The 9726-nt window shown below is 37.9% G+C and overlaps 1 long non-coding RNA gene across 1 annotated transcript; it reads left to right on the top strand.

Annotated features, from left to right (window-relative positions):
• Positions 1-552: 552 nt before the first annotated feature.
• On the top strand, positions 553-5738 carry LOC135324708 (uncharacterized). Its single transcript, XR_010386004.1, has 2 exons — positions 553-925; positions 4675-5738. It is a non-coding gene; the product is annotated as an uncharacterized LOC135324708 (long non-coding RNA).
• Positions 5739-9726: the final 3988 nt, after the last annotated feature.

The following is a 9726-nucleotide window of genomic DNA, read 5'->3' on the forward strand; positions in this document are numbered from 1 at the left end:
ACTTTTTATTTCTGGCTTTCCAACATGATTTTAATCACATATAACCACATCTTCTTAATGGGACTTCTTTGTGCTGCAAGTGGATGCATTCACAATAATGAAAGTCAAATGAATGGGAAAAGTAAACCTTGCAATATTCACTCATATTAGCTGGTACCTGTTTTGTCTGTTTTATTTCAAATAGCTGTTGTGAAAGTTGTAAGTAATGGTAGAAGCAATGGCTTTGACAGAAAAGGATATCAGTTGTGAAGTCTAAAATATATGTTATATACAAGGTAAGAGGTAAGGATACAAACAAAGATTGTAACACCAGTAGTCAAAATATACAGAAGACATTAAAATTTGTGATATTAAAAAAATCAAATAACAAAAAAAAATGATGCTTATGTCTGGCAGGTATGATGGACTGCTTGTTTAAGATGCTTGTATTGATCTCATACTCAGTAGACATAATCTGACCCAATATAGATGTGACAGATGTAGGCCCAGTAGGATAAGGGAAACAGTGTCAGGATGACAACGCTGATAAATATGCCCTCATTCTGAAGGACATGTCATTCAAGGCAGAAGAAACAATCTTTTCTTTGGCTTTTCAAATGTATTCACTAAGGGTTTCCTGCTCTGTGTTAAAAAATGTTTGGGTATCTTCAGGTCAGACTTTGACCTAAATAAAGTTTCATTGTCTCTATGAATTGCTTAGATTTGGGAGCAACTGTTATGGAAAAATAACCATAAACCTTTTTCTTCTAAAGTGAGGGCTCCGTCTGGGTTGACCATAACCTATTGCAAAAGTTAGAAGTCCTTGAGGTGATGGGTTAGTGTCAAATGTCTGCTTGGGTCTCTTCCAGGATTGAACAGCGACTGGAGGATCAGGGAAGAGTTCTTTGGTGGAAGCTCAGTTAAGAGCAGACTGAGGTGAATGAAGGTGTGGTAATAATTATATTGTCTTCTTAACTGATGATATGTACTTGCTACATGTCCCTTGGATTCCCAGCCTGTCAGTCTTCCTGTTGTTTTCAGACAATCAAATTGCCTCGGTGACCAAAATGGCTTTTCATCCGTGTGTCATTTATAGATTGCTATCTTTTTGCTGTCATAAAGATTTCTAACTAAAGGCATCTTTATGATCTTGGAGACTGTAGCCGCTGAGAGAGACAGTGGCCTGCTTGTCAGTAGGGGTGTGCTCTTGTAGGTACTCAACACAAGCACTCTGGAGTCTAATTCCTGCAGCTTTCCAGGGAGAGTTCCAGGATTGGTTTTCAGCTGTTGAATTCTCTGTATTTTGAAAACTATTTTTTTGCCTGCATGCTTCACTACCTTGCAACTCAATTATAAATAGAGTTGGAGAGTACTGGAATTTTATTCTATGGGAAATTACAATACTCTGCAAAAAAATTCCAAAACCAGAACATAAATCAACATCTCCTATAGCACAATAATTCTGAGAAGCGTGCACCAAGACCTATCAAAAAAGTTTTTTCTGACACTGTTGATACATTTTACTTTTTCTTCAGTGTCTTGCAGTATGTATGGTATACTGAATAGATACGAGCTGATCACTGTACTGAAAATTGGTGGTAACCAGGGAAAGTAATAAAAACCTGGTAACAGAAAGGACAGCACTTAGCAGTAATATACATATTTTGTGCTTCAAAAATCTCATTTCAGCAACAGAAGTTAGATATATATGCCGTAGTACCTTCCAAAGCCATCTAGCACTGCAGAGTCAGAAAGCCTTAGGAACAATTCATTTGGTGGTTATCTGACAGCAAACACTTTGGTATCCCATGTGGCACAGACAAGTGAAAGCCGAATTCTAGCCATGCACTATATATGGCCTTTTACCCCAGAAGATATCTGGCAGTAAATCATCTTGCCCACCACTACACCACAGTGACTTCTGATAAGCAATGCAACAGATGTATAAAAATAGTCAAGCATTTCATGACAGTTCAGAGCCAGAAATTTAAAGTGCTATGCACAACTGAAAATAAAGGGATGGAATTTAGTTAGAATGTGAATATCCAAGTTAAAATGTGTGAAGGACTGTAGTGATGACATCCCTATACACAAAAATTGCCACTGAAGCAGTAATGGCTATAGATATTTAGTATCTCTGTTTCGCATCTCATCCGAAAGGCTTTTCAGATCCGTGGTATTTTGTGCTGAAAAGCTGCTTCTCCACTGTCTGAATGTGGATGCTGTCGAAGAATAATAATCAGCTAGCATTATATTGCAATTTTAGTGCAGGTCGTTACCTTGTTTTGTGATTTTTATTTTTTTTGGATAAATCCCACTTGCTCACTCTGATGGACTCTGGATCAAGTCTGTGGTTACAATGGTGCTATAACTACTTGAAAGAATATGCTGAGCAGGATATGGCTCATGGAGTTTCCCTTATCCATTGTATTCTCTTTCACACTGAACAAAGATTTTCAGAAAATGAAAGACAGCAATCAAAATGGAAGTGTAACTTTCATATGTGTCTATCTCTATTTTCTTCTTCTATTCAGTCCACCATGTAAGAAAAAAAATAAACACCCTCCCTGTAAAATATATATATATATATATATATATACACACACACACACACTTCTTTGTACTTTCACAGTTGTTATTCAAAGCATTATTGGAAGCATTTATAATAGCTCTGTCTTATGGTTTGTTCATGTTGTTTGTGCAATGACAGCTGAACTTAATGCATCATTTATTTCTTTCACAGTAATATCTTCCGAGCCTCAAATTGGCGAGCATCCTCCTTTTGTGTTCTGTCTTTCCCCTGTATCTATAAAAAGACACAGCAACAGGGTTCTTCTGAGCTCTGAATAATTTCATATTTTAAGAGTTTCTATCACTATACTTAAAAATTTTAAATGTATACTTTTTCTGTCCAGATAAGATATGCTTAAGAACACATCCTCAGCTTTGGCTAAGAAGCAAAATAATTGTGTACATGTGTGTGAGAAAGTCATAAAGCTGTTTGTGCTGTGTCTGTGTGACTGATTATTCGTGATTACAAGTGTGAGCAAGCTGTAGTATGATCTTAGTTATCTCATCCTTTATTCATTTGGTGGTGCCCAGGAAAGTGCTAGCCCAGCCTCCTTTGCGTTGGTTACACCGTTTGATTGCAGCCAGGCAAATCAAGGCGCACAGCTACCATAGCAGTTGTGGACTTCAGAGGACTTCACAGCAGTGGTGGCCATATGTGCTGGTGTCAATGGTAGTGAGGTACTTGCATGTTCCAGCCAGGTCTGTCGACTGGGATACAGAAGTATGAAAGTGTGACCATGACCAGAGTTACCCAGACACTCCTTTGCCATTTCAGAGCTGCCGCAGAAAATAATGTGATAGCACTAATCTGTGGACCGCAAGTACTTGCCAAGGAAATGAATGCTTAAAACACTGTGTCATGAATGTATTGTCTGATTTTGAGCCAAGTAAATTATTTGTAAACATCTTACATAATCTGCTTAACTTACTTTAAAAAAAACCCTTTATTCGTTATTTGCCTTGTTCTAGTTATGAATATGTATGAATGCAATTTCATTCTTACATGCACATGAATATTAATATAGGTTTCTTTACACTTTGCCTAGCTGTAGTCCACAATCAGATACATACTTATAAATGATAGTATTTCTTTATGTGGGTTCCAGTGAGGGTAACAGTCCTAGCCTTACTATCTCAGGCAGCAACCAGTTGCTGAAGGAAGTAATCTGCCTGCATTTCAAGTTATCTTTTGGAGAGAAAAAGTATTCATTTCCTTTACACAAAATGCTCAGTCTCAGCACAGCACAGCAGGGGACCAGAGTAAACAGTTGTGACTATCACTGATGCTTTCCTTGATGTTCTTTATCCATGACTAAGTATTTGGTGTTATTTCCAGTTTGTTTGTGTTGTTTTACCCTACTGGTTGAATTAGTTATTAAAATGCAGTATTTTAAATATATGAATAACATAAAAGTTACAGCTATTTATCTATACTAGGAAAGGTGCCTTCCTTTGGTAGAATTAAGTGCAGCTAACAAATAATTTTTTCTAACTTCTATTATTGAGAATAATGTATGTACAGATGCTGTTGACATTTATATAAACTTACAAATATGTGGAGCATAGGGAAGAACAGACAGACTTTTACTTTGAAATTTAATCTGTTTCTACAGTTTCTTCAGAGTGCCTAGTATATACAATTATTGTTAAAATTCATTTTATAGTCTTCTCTTTTTCACTCTTTTTTTCTCTTTTTACAAAAACAACCTTCTCCTCAAGAGGTGAGAGGGAACAGCACTCAGTATAAAAAATGGCATTTTCTTTTTTTCCGAATCACTGGCAACTTGGATGGAACTTGCATATGGGTTAATACCTCAATAGATAATGTGAAGGACAGGCTATTCATTTCTTTTCTGCCAGAGACCACCATATCATACTAAAGACAGAATGACTAGTTGCTGAAGAAGCTATTTAAAATGTTCTGAGGAGAAAAGTTGTATTGTTATGGAGGAATTCAGTCTGAGATACACAGGCTAGAGGTTTCATGTTACTAATATTGCAAAATCAAAATTTCAAAATAGACACACATCCAAATAAATATATGTATAAAATATGTATATATTCTGGACAAGTGTGGCAGACAGATGAGTGAACTTTTGCCTTAAACATTTCTTGGTACATAAGGTGCAAGCAAACCAAAACCCCGAACAAGCCATCTGTTCCCAGTGGAAACAGGACTGAGCTGCTGCGACCCCTGAAATGGTCTCCCTGCGACCACCCGGGACACACCGAGCCTGCGCTGAACCAGGGCACGATCGGACAGAGACTTTGGGACCTGGACTGCAAATTACTGCTGCTTAGCACAACTTTTATAAAACTTGCTTAGCATGAGTAGCTAAATTTGCTGAAGCCTTAGGCCGCACTCCCTAGTTCAGAGAGAAAGGGCCCCAGAGCTGGTGCAGACTGGAAAGATAAGGGAGTTACAAGCAGTTTGCATTCCTGTGCTTCACACTCCGGGAGGGAGGATGTCAAGGCTTTGAAATAAGGCCTGCTTGGGCGCCAGGACCCTGGGAAACAAAGCCTCCCCTCACTGCTGAAACAGTGTTAATTAGGGGGGGGTCTGGATTATATCCTCTTCGTCGGGACCTTGGAAGATAACACCTACTGTCACTGCTGGGGCAGTGCTAATTGCTGGAACAACACCTGTTTGTCAGGGCCCTGAGAAAGAAGGGCAGAACCAGAGGAATCAAAACACATTTGTCAGCAGAAACCGCAACAGTAAAGATAAGGGAGAAAAGCAGCCTGCCTGGGAACAACGATGAGACCCAATAGGGAGCAGGAGACCCCAGACCCAAAAATTACTATTGGTCTGAACTACCGCGTGAGGGGTGGGAAACTTAATTTGAAAAAGCTATAATTGCCCAGGGAGTTCTTTGTTCAGGGTCCCTCTTTGGAGGCACCCAACTCGAGCTGTAACTACTGCATGCGTGTCATTACAATTTATTTATTTAATTTGCCTTGATTTGGCTCCGAACTTTTCAGCGGGAACCTAGGGTCGGACCCTGCTCGAGTTGTAATTACCGCACGCGCATCGCTAAAATTTACACCCAGGGGACCAACGGGACGCCGCTGGATCCACGGGTGGTGATATCTCTTTCTCTCTCTCTCTTTCTCTCTCTCCTCCCCTTTGCCTTTCCCCACCTTTTCTCCCCACTCCGTGGAAAATAAAGTTAAAAGGTTATACGATATTTGACCAGTTTTAGCGTCTTAATCTCGTCCTTGGGATCATAACGACCCCCCCCCCCCCCCCGATATTGGATTGGGACAACAAGATATGGCAATTCCTCATGCAAGAAATGCTGCATCCATTATGGGGAAATTCAATATTAAACTTTTTGTCATGTAAAAGAAATTGGTGGCAAGAATAAATATTAGCAGTAGTTTATTTGCAAGCTGGCATGACTTGTTTGTATTTATTATAAAGATGGAGAATTAAGCTGTAAGTATCTGCATATTTTGAATTTTAAAAGGACTAATTTTACAAGTCCAAAAGCAGTGATGAGCCAAATGAGCTTTGAGAAAAATATGAGCAAGACATATGGGAACTGCTTAAGGATCTTTTAGTAGATGCTCAAAACCCACAGTTTTGGAGAATGCTGCGCTGGTTTAAGAACATAAGCTGATGGAGACAAGTGAAACCATTTCTAAAACATAAAAGAGACATATTGCACCTGAAATAAAAAGGAGATTGTTGTTCATGAATATAAATTAGAAGGTAAAAACGTGGGTAAATTGATAAAGGAAACAAAATTTCACAAGATGGTGTTGGAGTATATAGAAACAAAAGGCCTCTTAATGCTGCTCTTGAGAAAATACTGAGGAAAAGGTAGACCTAACAATATTTTTGTTGTGTATGAAGCGTTGCTAATGCAATGCTTTCTTGCAACAAGAGCTGAGATGGATGTTAAACAGCAGCTTGTAAGGAAGCTTTCAAGAGTGTAAAAAGAGCTGTGTAGCTGGATTGTTAATAAATCATGGAAAACTGGAGTAGTCTCAGAGGACAGGAAAAACATTAAACAAAAATAGTCGATTGTAGACTTGTTAGCATAACATCAACCTTCATCAAAACACTCCAGTAACTAATATGGAACTCAACTCATAGAGCATTAACAGCAAAGCAATCCAGTTAGTGCTTATTAATATGGTTTTATGAAAAACAGAGATCTTTACGTTAGCTTGGTATCTTATTATCTTGATTATCTTTATATCTTGAAGACTTAACAAAGAAAATAGATGGAATAATAATCTCGGATTTCTAGGAGGCCAGCCTGAGGTAGCAGTTTTATAGGCACTGAATAGGTGCAATTTCGTAAATGGAAAATCTGAAATCTGCTAGATTTCAAAATGTACATATAAACAAGCAATGACTGTCAAGTGGGTTTGCTTCATACAGATTTGTTCTTGCTCCTACACTATTTAGCATTTTTATCAGTGGCTTGAAAGAAAACAGAAAATTATTATAATTAAAGTTATCCCAGCACACAAAGCTACTGAGAGAAAATTTAAATAACGGAGAATACACTGATAGATCTGGATTAGTTGGTAATATGAACACAAGCAAACAATATCCATTTTTATGGATGTTTATGGAATATTTCAATATTCCAAGTTACACATTTGGAAGTAAAGTAAGTAGTCTCTGTTGACTTAAAGTGTGGGATTCTAACTTGGTATGAAGTGTTCCTGAAAGAGATTTCAAGGACAAAAGGATAATCAAATACATATGATGCCTTGATACAACATTATGACCAGAAGTGACTAATGCACTCTTTAGCTATATCAACATCAATCTTGGGTAACAGGATGGAAGTTAGTAAAGTTACAACTTATTTTGGAGTATTATGCCCAATTCTGGTGCACACAAATCCCTCAAGGTCTTGGTCATCTTGATAGTGCAGAAAGGAACTAAATAAGTTCCATCTGCTTAGCTTAACAAATTTGAGGAGTGAACCTGATTGCAGACTATAGGTATTTTATTAACTGGCATAAAAGTGGCAAACAGGGACTCTTCATTCTACTAGGAAAGGCTATAATAAGGTACACCTGCTGAAATGTAAAGCAATCTAAATTAAAGAAGTGATAAACATTGGCTTATTTGAAAAGCTTATGAATCCATATACCAAAGACTTCACATCATCTTTCTGTCTCTTTTTTTTAAAATCAACATTAGATTGTTTATTATTGTTCAGCAGAGATTGATTTGTAGATGGCCTATTGCTTATGTTGAATTAGAAGTCAGACAAGGTGATCACAAAAGGTACCTCTGGCTTTTTAGTCTGTGAAACTAACTCAGACTTCTGGTCTAATTCTGTTCTCCATCACTGCACTGCTGCTGCCCAGAGCGCTCCTGCAAGCGTCGCTGCCACCGGCAGCATGGCAGATCTCAGCAAGGCCCTCCTCGCTCTGCTTCCTTCTGTTCCTTCATATTTGTACCATTTATGACAGTGACAAGCCCTTCTTTCTAAATATTTTGAAATTCTTTTATTTCATCTATCTCTGTGCATATTGTCAAGCTTTTGCATTTCTTAAAATTCTGTCTTCAAGGAAGGGCTCTGTATTTCTCCTGCTGTGACTGCTGGTTAGTGGAATGCAAAAAGAAGATAGATATCACGATACGCAGTAGCAACTTGTAGTCTTTAATTTTAAATAAATAAGGACTATAAAGAAAGCTCCTGAAAAACCTTCTTCCCCCCTTTTTAAGAGACAGTCTTATCTGTCAACCTAATGAGCTTGTTTTGAAAATCTAACTAAAAGGAATTACTGCTGGCTTTACATGCTATGTGCTTGATTTTAGCTTGGAATGAGTCTGTTGCTGTCAACTCACAAGCCCATGCTAAAAGGGGAGTGAGGCATTAATAATCCGTTTGCTGTCAGAAATTTAACACCTGTGGTAGCTCACTCCAGATAACTTCTGCATGCTAACTGCATCTCTTCTCTCTGACATGACTGATCTTTTCCATAGCTCACATATAAAGACTTGTGTCATACTTTCTAGATGGAAACTAATGCAGTTAAAATGTGAAATCGCTTTTGTTAACTGCATTCTTCTGTGTTACCTGGGAAATGAATTCAGAATTTACAGAAATGGCCTCTGTAGGAATAACTGATGGGAACTGTAGACTGTCTGACCTATATTTTTAATACATTTAAATATGTATCTATATTTCTGATGAATTTTGTATATGTCCAGAGAGCACTGTTCGTGAATAATGAAAATAATCCTTCTATTAATTATGAACAAAAATTGCTTGTACATTATTTATTTTTATCTGATAATTAGCATCTATTTTTGGAGGATGTGTGTGGAATGTAATAAAGAGCAAGAGAGAATCAAATGAGATGCAATTTCAAGCACTCAGTTTGATTCATTAGAAAGAAAAATCATGGCCTAGTATATGTCCCTGTTAATCATCAGCTTCTCCAGCACTGTTCATAAATGGTGACCTCTGTTATATACTAAAGGATTGCATGATGAATAGAAGCTGCATGGCAAATAGCCTCAGAATTTGTACTTAGCGTTTGCATGTTAATGGCACATGAATACCATGCAAAAAGCATGGCATTGGGGTGATACCCTAGAAATATATAGGGGAAATAATTATTTTATGAGTCTTCCAAATATTTATCATGCTTATCAATGAATTCTACCTACATACCATACCATACCATCATATTAAAGGTGTTAGGGAGGAAATCTGTTTTCAGTTCCACAGACATCAGAGATTTCCTACATTGACATGATATATAGGAAGGTGATACTGCGATAAAACCCTTTTGGCAGAGTTGGATGCCAGCCGGCATGTTAAATGCACTGACATCTGTAAAATCATCCTGCTAGTTTGCTGCTCCTGTCATGGCAGTCCTGCAGATTTTTTTAAAAAAGAAAAGCATGAAGTTAGTGCTATGGTCTTCAGTCACAGGTTGCTTTGGAAGACAACCCTTTTGCTCCTCCTCTAATTCCTCAGCAGCTCTGCGTCTAGCCTGTATGGCACTACAGGTGGTATGTTGCAACTTAGGGAACAATTAGATTTAGCACTTCCTCAGTCCTTAGAGGATGAAAGAAGAGTAGAAATGTCACACTTTCTCCTGCTATTGGCATATCATTATGAAATTTGAGTTACTCACTGGGCAGTGGGAGAAGAAAGGAGAGACTTTGCTGACTGGCTGCATTTTGAA

Source organism: Dromaius novaehollandiae, chromosome Z (genome assembly GCF_036370855.1).
Source record: "Dromaius novaehollandiae isolate bDroNov1 chromosome Z, bDroNov1.hap1, whole genome shotgun sequence".
Lineage (NCBI taxonomy): Eukaryota > Metazoa > Chordata > Aves > Casuariiformes > Dromaiidae > Dromaius > Dromaius novaehollandiae.